Source organism: Cynara cardunculus (genome assembly GCF_001531365.2).
Source record: "Cynara cardunculus var. scolymus isolate 2C chromosome LG 3, CcrdV1, whole genome shotgun sequence".
In the NCBI taxonomy this organism is placed as follows: domain Eukaryota; kingdom Viridiplantae; phylum Streptophyta; class Magnoliopsida; order Asterales; family Asteraceae; genus Cynara; species Cynara cardunculus.
Window position 1 is genome coordinate 27,422,348 of NC_037530.1, and position 12,706 is coordinate 27,435,053.

The window sequence follows — 12,706 nt, forward strand, 5'->3', positions numbered from 1 at the left end:
ATACAAATGAAACAGGTTTCATGAAAGTGAAACTGGTTCATGTCATAATTGAACAATGAGTAGTGAAACATTTTCATGGTGAACCCGTTTCATTGATGGTGTACTTGATCCATTTAGTAGGTGAAGTGGAAAATGAAACGGGTACATAATGTATTTGGTTCGTCATGAAATAATTGCATGGTGAAACGGGTACATGATGAATCTGTTACAGAATCTTGAAGATTGTAATTTGCTCCAGAATTTTGAAGATTGTAAGGTTTAAAGAAATGAATTCACCAAATCACGGGTGAAATAAGAAAATTAATGGACATAAAATAGGTTTCATGAAGGTGAAACTGGTTCATGGCGTAATTGTACAAAGAGTAGTGAAACGGGTGCATAATGTATTTGAATCGTCATGAAATAATTGCATGATGAAACGGGTACATGATGAATCTGCTCCATAATCTTGAAGATTGTAATATGCTACAGAATCTTTAAGATTGTAAGGATTAAATGAATGAATTCATCAAATCAGGAGCGAAATAAACTAATCTATGTACATGAAACAAGTTTCATGAAGATGAAACTAGTTCATGGCGTAATTGAACAATGAGTAGTGAACTGGTTTGATGGTGAATCTCGTTTCAGTGATGGTGTAGTTGATCCATTTAGTATGTGAAATGCAAAATGAAACGGGTGCATAATGTATGCGGTTTGTCATGAAATAATTACATGCTGAAATGGATTTATGATAAAACCGGTGCGTCTTGAAATAATTTCATAATGAATAGGGTTCATATTTACATGGGTGTGTGAAGGACATTGAAACAATTTCAGGATAAGGAATAAAAAGGCTGCTGCATTAGCGAAATTATTTCCTAACAAATAGAAATTTTTAATTTTCTAAAATAAAGAATAATGTTCTTCAATAGGATGTTACAGAATATGTATTTTTGTTTACCATTTTGCCCTTATTGCTAATATAAAAATATTTTTTTAATATTTTTTTTAATTTCCTAAAATAAAGTAAATTAATCTTGACCATTGATCAAGAAAATGAATGGATGAGATTGGTTTACACGGTTTACATAAAATGGGGGCGATTTTCATTTGAACGCTCCTCTCTCTCTCTCTCTCTCTCTCTATATATATATATATATATATATATATATATATATATACCTAATCATATGAAAACTAATTAGTTTGTGGTAAACATGATGTCCAATCTCAACCACAAATCAATAGATAAATTAAGAAATTTATAATTTTGGTAATTTTTAATTAAAATTTTAATGCAAGCACATTTTATGTATTTTCTCTCCTCTCTTCTCTCTCCGTCTCTCATCCCCCGTCCTTCGGCTGCCGTCCTCCGGTGATGCCACACGGCCACAGTGGTATCACAAATGCATATTATATGTGCTTGAGTATCACACTGAGGTCGTTTGTGTGGTCGATCGGAGATGTAACACAGTGATATCACAATGCATCTTATATGTGTTTGGTTATCACGTTGTGTCTTTTGTTTAACAGAGTCAATATTTTTACGTATTACAATGGTATCACCGAAGAATGGTGGCTGGAGGATGGGGGACGGAGAGAGGAAAGAAAATACCTTAAACGTTCTTACATTAAAATTTTAATTCAAAATTACCAAAATTATAAATTTCCTAATTTATTTATTGATTTGTGGTTGAGATTGGATCTCACGACTACCACAAACCATCAGTTCTCTCTTGAACGAGCTCCTATATATTATACTATTATAATTTATTAATATTAAATTAAGTTTTTAGGAAAAAAAAAGTTTATTTCATTAAAATACTTTTAGTTAGTTTTCACAAATACAAATACATTTAAATGAACATTAAAAAGATACTCGCACAATGCATCAAGATACATTTCGATTTTAATGCTTTTTTTTGTCTTAGTTGATGTTATAATACGGTTTTATGTGGTTTTGAGAAAACAATCATGTTTTTATTTTTGAATAAAATATAAATACTAATGTATCATAAAAAATTGAAAAACAAATATTGATATTAGTGCGAGACTTGCTATTTAAAATTTTTCTCTTTTTTGTGTATTTCTTTACTTTTTTGGTTTAATAATATAATTATTTATAAATATGATAATTAAGTATTTTGTTAAAACTCAATGATTATCCTAATTATATTTTGGATTTTTTATATTTAAAATGAGATGTTTATCCTTTATTTGATTATATTTATCTGCAAGTTATAAGAATTCAAACATGAAACTTTAATAAGTTGTACTTACGCACAATTTACTTATAATCTTGAGTTTTAAGTAATATGCATCAATAAACAATACTTCATACATAAAAAATGGTTTTTAAGAGTTTTTCTCAAATGTTTTATAATATAGTATAAATTATCAAATTATAAATATATAAACAATATTTTTAATAATTTTAACAAATATATATACAATTGTTATTAATTAAGATAAAAAAAATTCTGACCTATTTTCGTTAAACTGTAAATGATTAAAACAAATATTCTAAGTTGTAAAATAGTTATTATTATCGTAGTGAAGAATCTTTTGATGCTTTGTAATTTTAGGTGTGTAAAATTATAGAAGATAACTGTAAAATTGGTTGGATCATTCCTTTGTGGTTGGCTTCTTTCTCTCTCCCCCTTCTTCCTCTCTCTCTCTCTCTCTCTTCTATTTCTCTCCCCTCCTTTCCTCCTTCCCCTTTCTCCTTTCTCCCCTTCTCCCTCTTTTCTCTTCTTTCTTCTTTTTCTGTCTTCTTCCTTCTTCCCCCCGGGGTGCCTTGGATATTCTGGTGGTTGAGGTTTGTCTCCCACCCGAGCGCTTCATTGTCTGCTTTTAGCGTTTAGTGTTTTGCCTTGATCTGGAGGGGTCTCCCTCCTCCCTATAAAAGAAATCGATATAACAAATATGAAATTCCAAAACCATTATACTTGTATCAATAATTGCAAAATCTGATGTAACACAGTTGAAAATCCAAATCCTTGCAAATGCACGAATGGTTTTAGTTTTCAGAAAATGCAATGATATACTTTAAAACGATCAATTTTAAATTTATTTATTTCCAATAATTATATACTACTTCCTCCGTTCTAAAACGAGTGCTCACAAAAATTACATAATTTTTTTGATATGCATAATTATTACATATTTTAGTTAACGAAATGACAACTTTACTTATAATTATTATATATCTTATCAACTCTTACATATTTGTGCATTCATAAAGAGTACATTAAGAAATTAAATTATCTATGTTTTTTAAAACTGTATACTAATTTTAGGACAAATATAATAGAAATCTAGATACTTATTTTTCGTAGAGGTGTTCACGGTCCGATTTGGGCTGTTTAACCCCCCAAACCGCAATACTGAGCGGTTTGGTAGTAAGTTACCAAACCAGTCAAAACAGACCATAAAATGGTCCGACTGGTTTGGACATCTTATGAGCTTTAAACGAAAAAAATATAACATCTATATTTAGAATAAATTTTCCACCAATATAACATTACTAAAAATAAGATACCAAATTACAAAAAGATACATCTATCTCTATAACTTAAAAAAGGGAAATTGACCCAAATGATCATATTCCATAATCAAATTGACCTCTTAACTATTTCTCTCCGGACTTTACCAAAAGTCACTAGGTCCGGAATTATTGTGGGATCACTAAACTACAAAAAATCATTTTCCTTGAATCCTTAATGTCCGATCCGTAAGTGTCCACCTCCGCACTGCCAAGTCCACATTTATTGTGAACCCGCCACGTGGCAGCGTCTGAAGAAACCCTAATCAGCCAAGTGCCAAGTCTGTAAGCCGGGTCCGCAATCGTAACAAGCCAGGTCCGCAATTTTTTGCCAAAGATCCCATTTTTCACATTTTTCATGTATGTTTGGTTACGGTTATGCACTTTTTCCACCCTCATTATGAATTGTACAAACTTCATCAGATCATTAAGAAGACCACTGTAGTGGTACAATTTGATTCCGTCAAATTTTTGTATAAGAAGACCAACAATGAATGATAAAAACTGAATATTTCTCTCGTGTATCTTCTTTTTCCTTGTTATGTGTTTTTTTCAAATTGAGTTCTGGAAGCAATAATATTAGGTTATGTATTAGTGTTGGGGGTTCATGGCAGCAAACTAATCAAGAGTGGGAGTATGTTTCTGGTCAATCGGTGCTCCGCGCCATGGTGCCATCAAACATTACACATCCAAGATTGGTTAGTTATGTTCAAACAATATGTGGTATTAACTCTTCTGTTGGTATTGAATGGCATACAAGTATTCTATCCAAAATTTATGAGTTAGGTGACAGTGGCGATATTTTGTCTTTCATGGAATTTGATGATGATCCAAATAATTGGCCAACACTTTATGTCTATGTCGATTTATAGATGTGCGGTGGAAGGAATGTTGGTGGTAGTTCGAACATCAGAGGTGATGTGTATGCTCCTAAGCAGAGTCAAACTTCTTATGCGCCTCAGTTTGATTCAGAAAACGAGCATGCAGACGGGGTTACCTCTGATTTCATTCCAGAGCAGACATATGACCATAGTGAGTATATCCCCGATTTTATTCCGGAAACAGACTAAGAAGAAGAAGAAGAAGAAGTTCATAAAGACGATCAGGAGCATAAGTTTACAACTTGGGTTTATCTAATATTGATACTGATGAAGAAGCAACAACAGAAAGTTATTATGTTAAATCATTTGTAGGGAGAAATGATATTTTTGATATGCCTCCTCCCATTCTAACATCAGAGCCCGTCATCACACCCAACCAACCTATACCTCATAATCATAGCGCAATAATAAGTTTGGCACATATATTCAATACAAAAGATGAAATGACACACGCCCTCAGGGTGAAGTTTATTGAAGAGGGTTTCTAGTTTGGAGTGCATAAATCTACAAAATCCAGATACGTGGCGAAATGTTTCCAAGCAAACTATGATTGGTGTATCACGGCAACCTCTATTAGATCCACGAAGATGTTTCATGTATGAAAATTGCATGATGTACACACATGTTTAAAGACCCAGATGCATCCTAACCATCGTCAAACAACCAGAAGAGTGTTCAATCATTTAATTTATCCTAAAGTGTAGGATACTAGCAGGAAACTTCGTGGATCCGACATCGTGAATGATTTAAAAGAACAAGTTAAATTAAATATTTAGCATTGGCAAGCTTGGCGTGCGAAAGCTTATGCAACAATGATGGTGAAGGGTGACTAGGCGGAATCGTTTACCCGACTCCCTGCGTATCTGTATAATTTGGAGCTCCGTAATCCTGGTACAGTGACACAAATTAGGACAGATAATAGAGGAATATGGCGGGTCTACGAGGCGCTTTACCTATCGGATCTATACTGATGGACCAGATTGACCCAAAGAAATGATCAAGGGTGCATTTCCCAGAAATACGCTACAACATCATGACTTCCAACAGTGCCAAGTCGGTGAATGCACTGTCCCGTTATACACTAAAATTACCAATTGTGGGCATTATGGACTACTTCCGAGACTTCCACCAAGAGTGGTATTCTATACGTCGTAATAGAGGAGGTTATTAAGGCACACATCTTTATTTAAATTTTTGTTGGAATACTAACAAAACAAATAAACTTTTTTGCAGAGAAAATGATCAATACTCTTACCCCGTAGTCGGAGGCCAAAATTGAAAAATAGAGCCTATAAGTCCTCATTGTGGACTGTACATGAAATTGACAATTGTTACTTTGAAGTGCGTGATTTTCATAGACGTCAAAGTCTATTACAATAATAGTACTTGATCGTGTTTGAAACAACAACTTTCTGGTTTACCTTGCCTCCATGCAATCGTCGTTGCAAGAAGTCAACGGTGTACAAACTGCAGCCGTTTGGCGTGTGGTTACTTCACCACGAATAATTTTCAAATAACATACGTGGACCTCATACACCCGGTTGGCCCTGAAGAAACATGGGTTGTTCCATATGACCCACTTATGATAGTTCGTCCACCTTTGATAAAGAGAGGGGATGGAAGACCGAGTAACCATGCTCGTATTCGATCTCGTGGTGAGGATCCCATCTAGAGAAGATGTATTCAGTGTGGACAAACCGCACATACTCGGACAAACTGTCTATCTCTTGACATAGCAAATGTGGGTAGTAAAAAAACATCTAGTAGCCGACAAACCCCATCAGTGACAACCCAGGAGAATTATGGAAGTTTTAGACATAATACTTTTGATCTCAACTTTGATCTTAACAATTAAACCATGTCTTTTACTTTCCTACACTATAAATATATCCTATTTGATAAAAAAATTGTAATGAAATTTGGAAATTATTGTTAAAGAAGACATAAATTTAAACCATTTTATTTAAATGAAACTTAAACATGAACACGATACACTTTAAACGATGTTATTTAGGCACCCAAAATACGACACACGACACAGGCGTGCATAAACACGACAGGCGAGACACACAAGAGCAAAGAAAAGATAACCTACGGGTAAAGTTTCTTGCACTGCACAATCCAGGTTGTTTTTTCATCAATCACTTTCTGCATTTTTGGAAACACTTTCGACTTTTCTTTGACACATTCATCATCTTTTTTGATCTCCTTCTCCAACTTGTATATAGTATTTCGCTTTTCCTCAATCCCTTCGAGGAGTTTCATCTTCTTATCCAAGATCTTCCACCACCTCTCTTCTAGTTGTTTGATATCAGCATCATTCTTCTCAATGGATTTAACCATTCTAGAAGGCATTGTCTGAGAAGAGGGAGGGTTTGAAGAGGACGCTTTTCCAGCCATGTCTTTGAGTTTGGTAAGTAAGCAGATAATTATTGCCTTCAATTTGAATAGTATGAAAGTTGTGATACTTGTGTAAGGAGGTGGAGTCGATTCTATAAGGCTTTTCAGGTGAATCTATATGACTTGCTTTTTCAGACTAATCTATAAGGCTTTTTTTCAGGAAAGTCTGTAAGACTTTTCAGGTGAATCCGTAAGAATGGTTTTTCCAGACGAATCTGTAAGGCTTTTTCATGCAAATCTACTTTTCAGGCTTATTTGTCACAATGGCTTTTTTAGACGAATTTCTAATGCTTTTCCACGCGAATCTGTAAGGCTTTTCAGGCAAATCTGTAAGGCTTTTTTAGGTGAATATGTAAGACTGGATTTTATGGCTTTTATTTGATTATGTTGAATTCATTACATAATATCTTAACACGAATCCATTACATAATTAAGTTACATCATACTTAACTAACTAAGATACACAGTCATCTAATAGCAATTTGATTATCTTGAAAATAAAGACTGAAAGTGATAAATTACAAAAGCTTGCTTATTACTAAGATACACAATCATTCAATCAACTAGAACTCTATTGTGTAATGTGTTGAAAACCTCATGCTCAGCAGGAGCTCACTGGCATAGACTATGGAGTACTTCTTGCTTTGTCCTTCTTGGTGAAAGGCGGGAGTGTTATGATATCATTGATCTCATAATTTTCCCGTCTTTCATTAAGAAAGGACAAATCAAACAAGTGCTCCACCGACTTATCCAAACGAGCTCTTGTTCAGCATAAGGTTTTCAACATATTACACGTTAAAAGTTGCTTATTATTACTGAGATACACAATCACTTAAATGTCAAAGTACGACTACACGATGCTTGGTTTTTGCACAATCTCGTCCGGCTTCTTATATGCTTTGGTGATATTAGGCTTGAACCATTAACATCTACATTCTCATGGTACACTTCAATGATGGTACGACCTTCAGCATATTGATGTATATTCATTACAATCTTCATCGACAGTCAATGCTTCCATCCACTCAATAAGTCTGCATTTGGATTTTTAAAATACAGCTTATTATATTTGCTTTCGTCGTATCCTCGATCTTCCATTATATGGTGAAGTAGTTGCATGAATCGTCAATTTATCTTTCTTATTTGCCCGTCTTCGGATGACACCATGCATTTGCCTAATTGTAGCTTCCTGGATAAAAGATCCCCAAGGAAAAAAGTTCCAAACCTGGAAATCTATTATTGCTCTAATTCGGGTAACATTAATAGGCAAATGGCTCTGACGACCCAGAAAAAAGATCTCAACCATCATCATCAAACAAACACGTATAACATCAACATCCTCAAGATCGTCCTCCTCAACATCGTCCTCCTCACCTTCGTTATTCTTAATGGTTCCAAAAACATGAACGACACCGCACACCATTAACTTCTCGTCACCAAAAATTCTATGAATGAAACCCCCTACCCTACGGAGGGTCGACATCTGTCCAAAACGAAGTCCTGTCACAAGATAGAACTCCTCCCGACCATAATAAACTATATATTCGCATACCTGAATATACAACTCATCATCCTATCCATTCTCAGGGTAGATCTTTGTCTGTAAAAATATATGAACAAGCATCGGGTCTGCTAAGTTATCATTGAGATCCAACCATGGTCCAAAACAGGTGGAGTTAAAAATCTCCAACCTTTGCCTATTTAACTTCTTCTTAATATCGTGAATGACGGTGATCTTTGACTTCAATGTCAATGAAGCCTTAACAAAACCACCTTGCATAATATTGATTATCAAAATTTAGAGCCAACGTTTGTAAATACTCTAATTATAGGGAGCAAATGTGTAAATTTTATAAATTGAGGAACCATATGTGTAAATTATCAAACTTTAAGGACACAACCAGTACATTCTAATTTCATAGGCACCAAATATGTTAATGCTATAAATTTATAGCCAAAGTTTGTTTATAATCTAATTATAGGGACCAAATGTTTAAATTTTGTAAGTTTAGGGACCAAAATATGTAAATTATCAAACCTTAGAGACACAATCAGTACATTATAATTTCCTAGGCACCAAATCTGTTAATTATCAAAATTTAGAGCCAAAGTGTGTTTATAATCTAATTATAGGTAACAAATGTGAACTATTTGTAATCGTAATAGTGCATGTCCGCAATCGTAATATGGCCAGTCTAAAATTGCAATAATCGTAATAAGGTGTTCCAGTTATGGTTGTGTTCCACCGTAGGGGTTTCAAACTAAGATAAACATCAACATTAACATATAGAGGGAGGGAATATCACGGATCTGTCATGGGGTTTTAGAGCTTAGATAAACATGAAGACAAGAACTAACCTCAACCATTACGGGAGCGTGACGAATTAACTTGGGAGAAACACGTGCGTGAATCGACTCACAGAAGCAAAGCGCGTGGATCTCAAAAATCGAATGCTTGGATGTCTGATGGTCCCCCACAATTTTTTATACTAGAAACCATGGCTTTTAATGTGGTAAATAAGAGAGATATAAGAGGTAGGTGGCCAATCAATGGTTTTTAAACAAAAAAAAAATCTCTTATTCAATTCAACATATTAGGGTTTATGGGTAACCACCCATTCTGACACGTGCCACATCCGCAATAACTGCGGATGTGCCATTGCAGATGTAGTATTACAGTTCTAGGAAACTACGGATCAGGTGTTATGATGTGGGTCGATTCATAGGAAAATGGGTTTTGGGTCCATTTTGTAATAGTTGCGGACCGATGGTTACAGATCTGGCCCAAAACATTGATTTTTTTTGTCGTTTAGTGGGTCTGTAATAATTGCGGACTTAGTGAATTTTGGGTAAAATCCGGAGAAAAATGGTTAGGAGGTTAATTTGGTTGTGGAATATAGTCATTTGAGTCAATTTCCCAAAAAAAAAACATTGAGCAAGTTGAAAAAGGTTAAGGAAATACACTAACAATAGTTGGTTGAACAAATATGTAGCAAGTCGAATGACGATGTGGAACTTTGATTTGATTTTCTACGTAATTCAAAATTTTGTCAATTTAGATGAGTCGGTCAATTAAAAAATGAAAACTAAAAACATAAAGTCTTGGACGAACTTATTTTAATTATGCAATAAAGTTGAGTCTATAACATGAAAACTAAATATAATTAATATATGTGTGTTTTATGACGGACAGTTCGGTCCAGACTGCTTAAAAATGTTCAAACTGCAGACCAAACCGGATCTAGCAATTTGGCTATTTTTTAGATTGTATCGGACTGCCAGACCGTTTAAACTGTAAAAAACGATCCGATTTGACTTGATTCGATTGGTTTAAGCTGTCCAACTACTCTTTTAAACACCCCTAATTTTTAAAGGTTTCTTAAAGTTAGTTTGATGAAACGATTTTGAGAGATCTGGATTTGGAAAATTTTGAAATCTTTGATGTGTAGGATTTGAAATGAAATGAAATTGAATTGAATTTCATTCTTTATAAATAATTTATAAAAACAAATTATAAAAAATTATAATCAGTATAAAAATAATTAAATTATCTTTTTATTAATTAATTATTACAAAACAAATGTTTTTATCATATTATAAAACATTATTACATACAAATCCTATGAAATCTCGTGAAATACCAACCACCTCCATAGCATTTCAAAATCTTATTGTGAGATTTCAATGAAATCTTGGGTTCTCAAATCCCAGAAATCTTTCAAACTAGAGCTGTTCACACAGGCAGAATGACCCGCTAGACCTGTCTTACTAAAAAAATGGGCTTGGACTACAATTTTGAAGAAACGAATGTGCATGGACTGACTTGTTAAAAGTAATTGGCAGGCATCGGCGATGCAAAAAATTAGGCAGGCCGCCCAACCCAAACTGTTAATATTTTTATAACTGATTAACTTTTACAATTAAAATTTATAAATAAAGTTGAAATTTTTTTATACTTATCAATTTCTTGATACTTATCAATTTCTACTTCATTATGACTCGTCATATTACGCTCTTTAGAAATCTAAATACATGATTACCTCAATTGATCCATTCTTTATCATCCCATTTGGTCATTTTCCTTTATTGATGTTCTATATTAGGGGTGTTTGCGGTCCAGTTTGGGCGGTTTATGCCCTCAGACCACAAACCAAACCGTAATGACGGTTTATAAAATTTTCAAATCGAGCGGCTTGACATCAAGTGCCCAGATCGGTCAAACCAGACCACGAAAAGGTGATCTGCTCTGACCGGTTTAGGCGGTTTGAGCCTTTAATGGACTTTAAATATTAAACTTAAAAAACATATATAATTTAGAGTTTTAGATTAAATATCCATTTTAACAAAACAAAATATCTAAACAAATAAATATAATAATTAAATAGCTCTTGAGTACAAAGTCGATATATAATACATATTTGAAAACAAACAAATTAACAAAGTTACAACTTCACTGTTAGTATTGAGTAACAAAATTCACGACTTCACAACCTTCAATTCTTGAGTCTTGAGTTATTGACCAAACAAAATAGAAGCCAAATCTAAGTTGATTGATGTCTTGATGATGTGCACCGAAATCAAACCATGGATTAGAAAGATCGATAGATTGATAGAGTTCTTGAGGGATTTCAAAATTTGGAGACTGTCAATGTCAAATGTGTCAATATGTTTAATGGTTTTAGACGCCGATTTTGATTATGTTAGATGTTAGGCTTAGGGATATATTTGGGTCATAGCCCATAAGTTAAAAAAGTAGTGTCTGTTAATACTATATATATATATATATATATATATGTATATGTATGTATGTATGTATGTATGTATGTATATAGTAGCGTTCAAATGAAAACCGCCTTCATTTGTGTAAACCGTGTAAATCAATCTCATCCATCCATTTTCTTGATCAATGGTCAAGATTAGTTTACTTTATTTTAGAAAATTAAAAAATATATATATTAAAATTTTATTTTATATCAGCAATAAGGGCAAAATGGTAAACAAAAATACATTATATTCAAGGCAACAATATCCTTAATATCATATTATAAATGAAACTATTTTATTTTGTAAAACAATATATATTTTTACATTTAAATAACATTCATCAATAAAATATATCAAAAAAATAAATAAAACACACCATATTCAATTCTATATAATGAATCGTTTCAAAATTTGAATTACATTATATGAACGAAATTGGTTTCAAAATTTCATCAACAAACTAATCAACGTAATACCAATCATATTTCGTAATTTTCATTATACTGGTAGATGGATCCGTTACATTTAGATAACGAAATTTTTTCATTGTTTATTGAGTTCATAAAATTTTATAATACAACATGAAATAGTTTCATTGTCTTAACTGTTTTCTGCGTTCATAGAATTTTATGATAAAACATGAAATTTTACTCATGGTTTGATGTGTCATTTGTTATTTCATGATATTAATAATATACTTTATTTACTTTTCGCTAATGTTACAGCTTTTTTATTCCTTATTCTGAAATTGTTTCAATATTCTTCACACACCCATGTAAATATGCACCCTATTCATTGTTCAATTACGCCATGAAGCAGTTTCACTTTCATGAAACCTGTTTCATGTAAATTAATTTCTTTATTTTGCTCCTGATTTGGTAAATTCATTCCTTTAAGCCTGGCAATCATAAAGATTCTGGAGCATATTACAATCTTCAAGATTTTGGAGGCACGTTCAAATGAAAACCGAGCATTTCTAAGAAACCATGTAAACCAATTTCGACCAATAGGAAAATTCCATTTTTTATAATTAAATTTAATCAATAAGGGTATTTCGATCATTTACAATATTTTCTATTAMATATGGAAGTTATTAATAAATCTTAATTAAGGAAACGTAATAAAGGAAATTGTA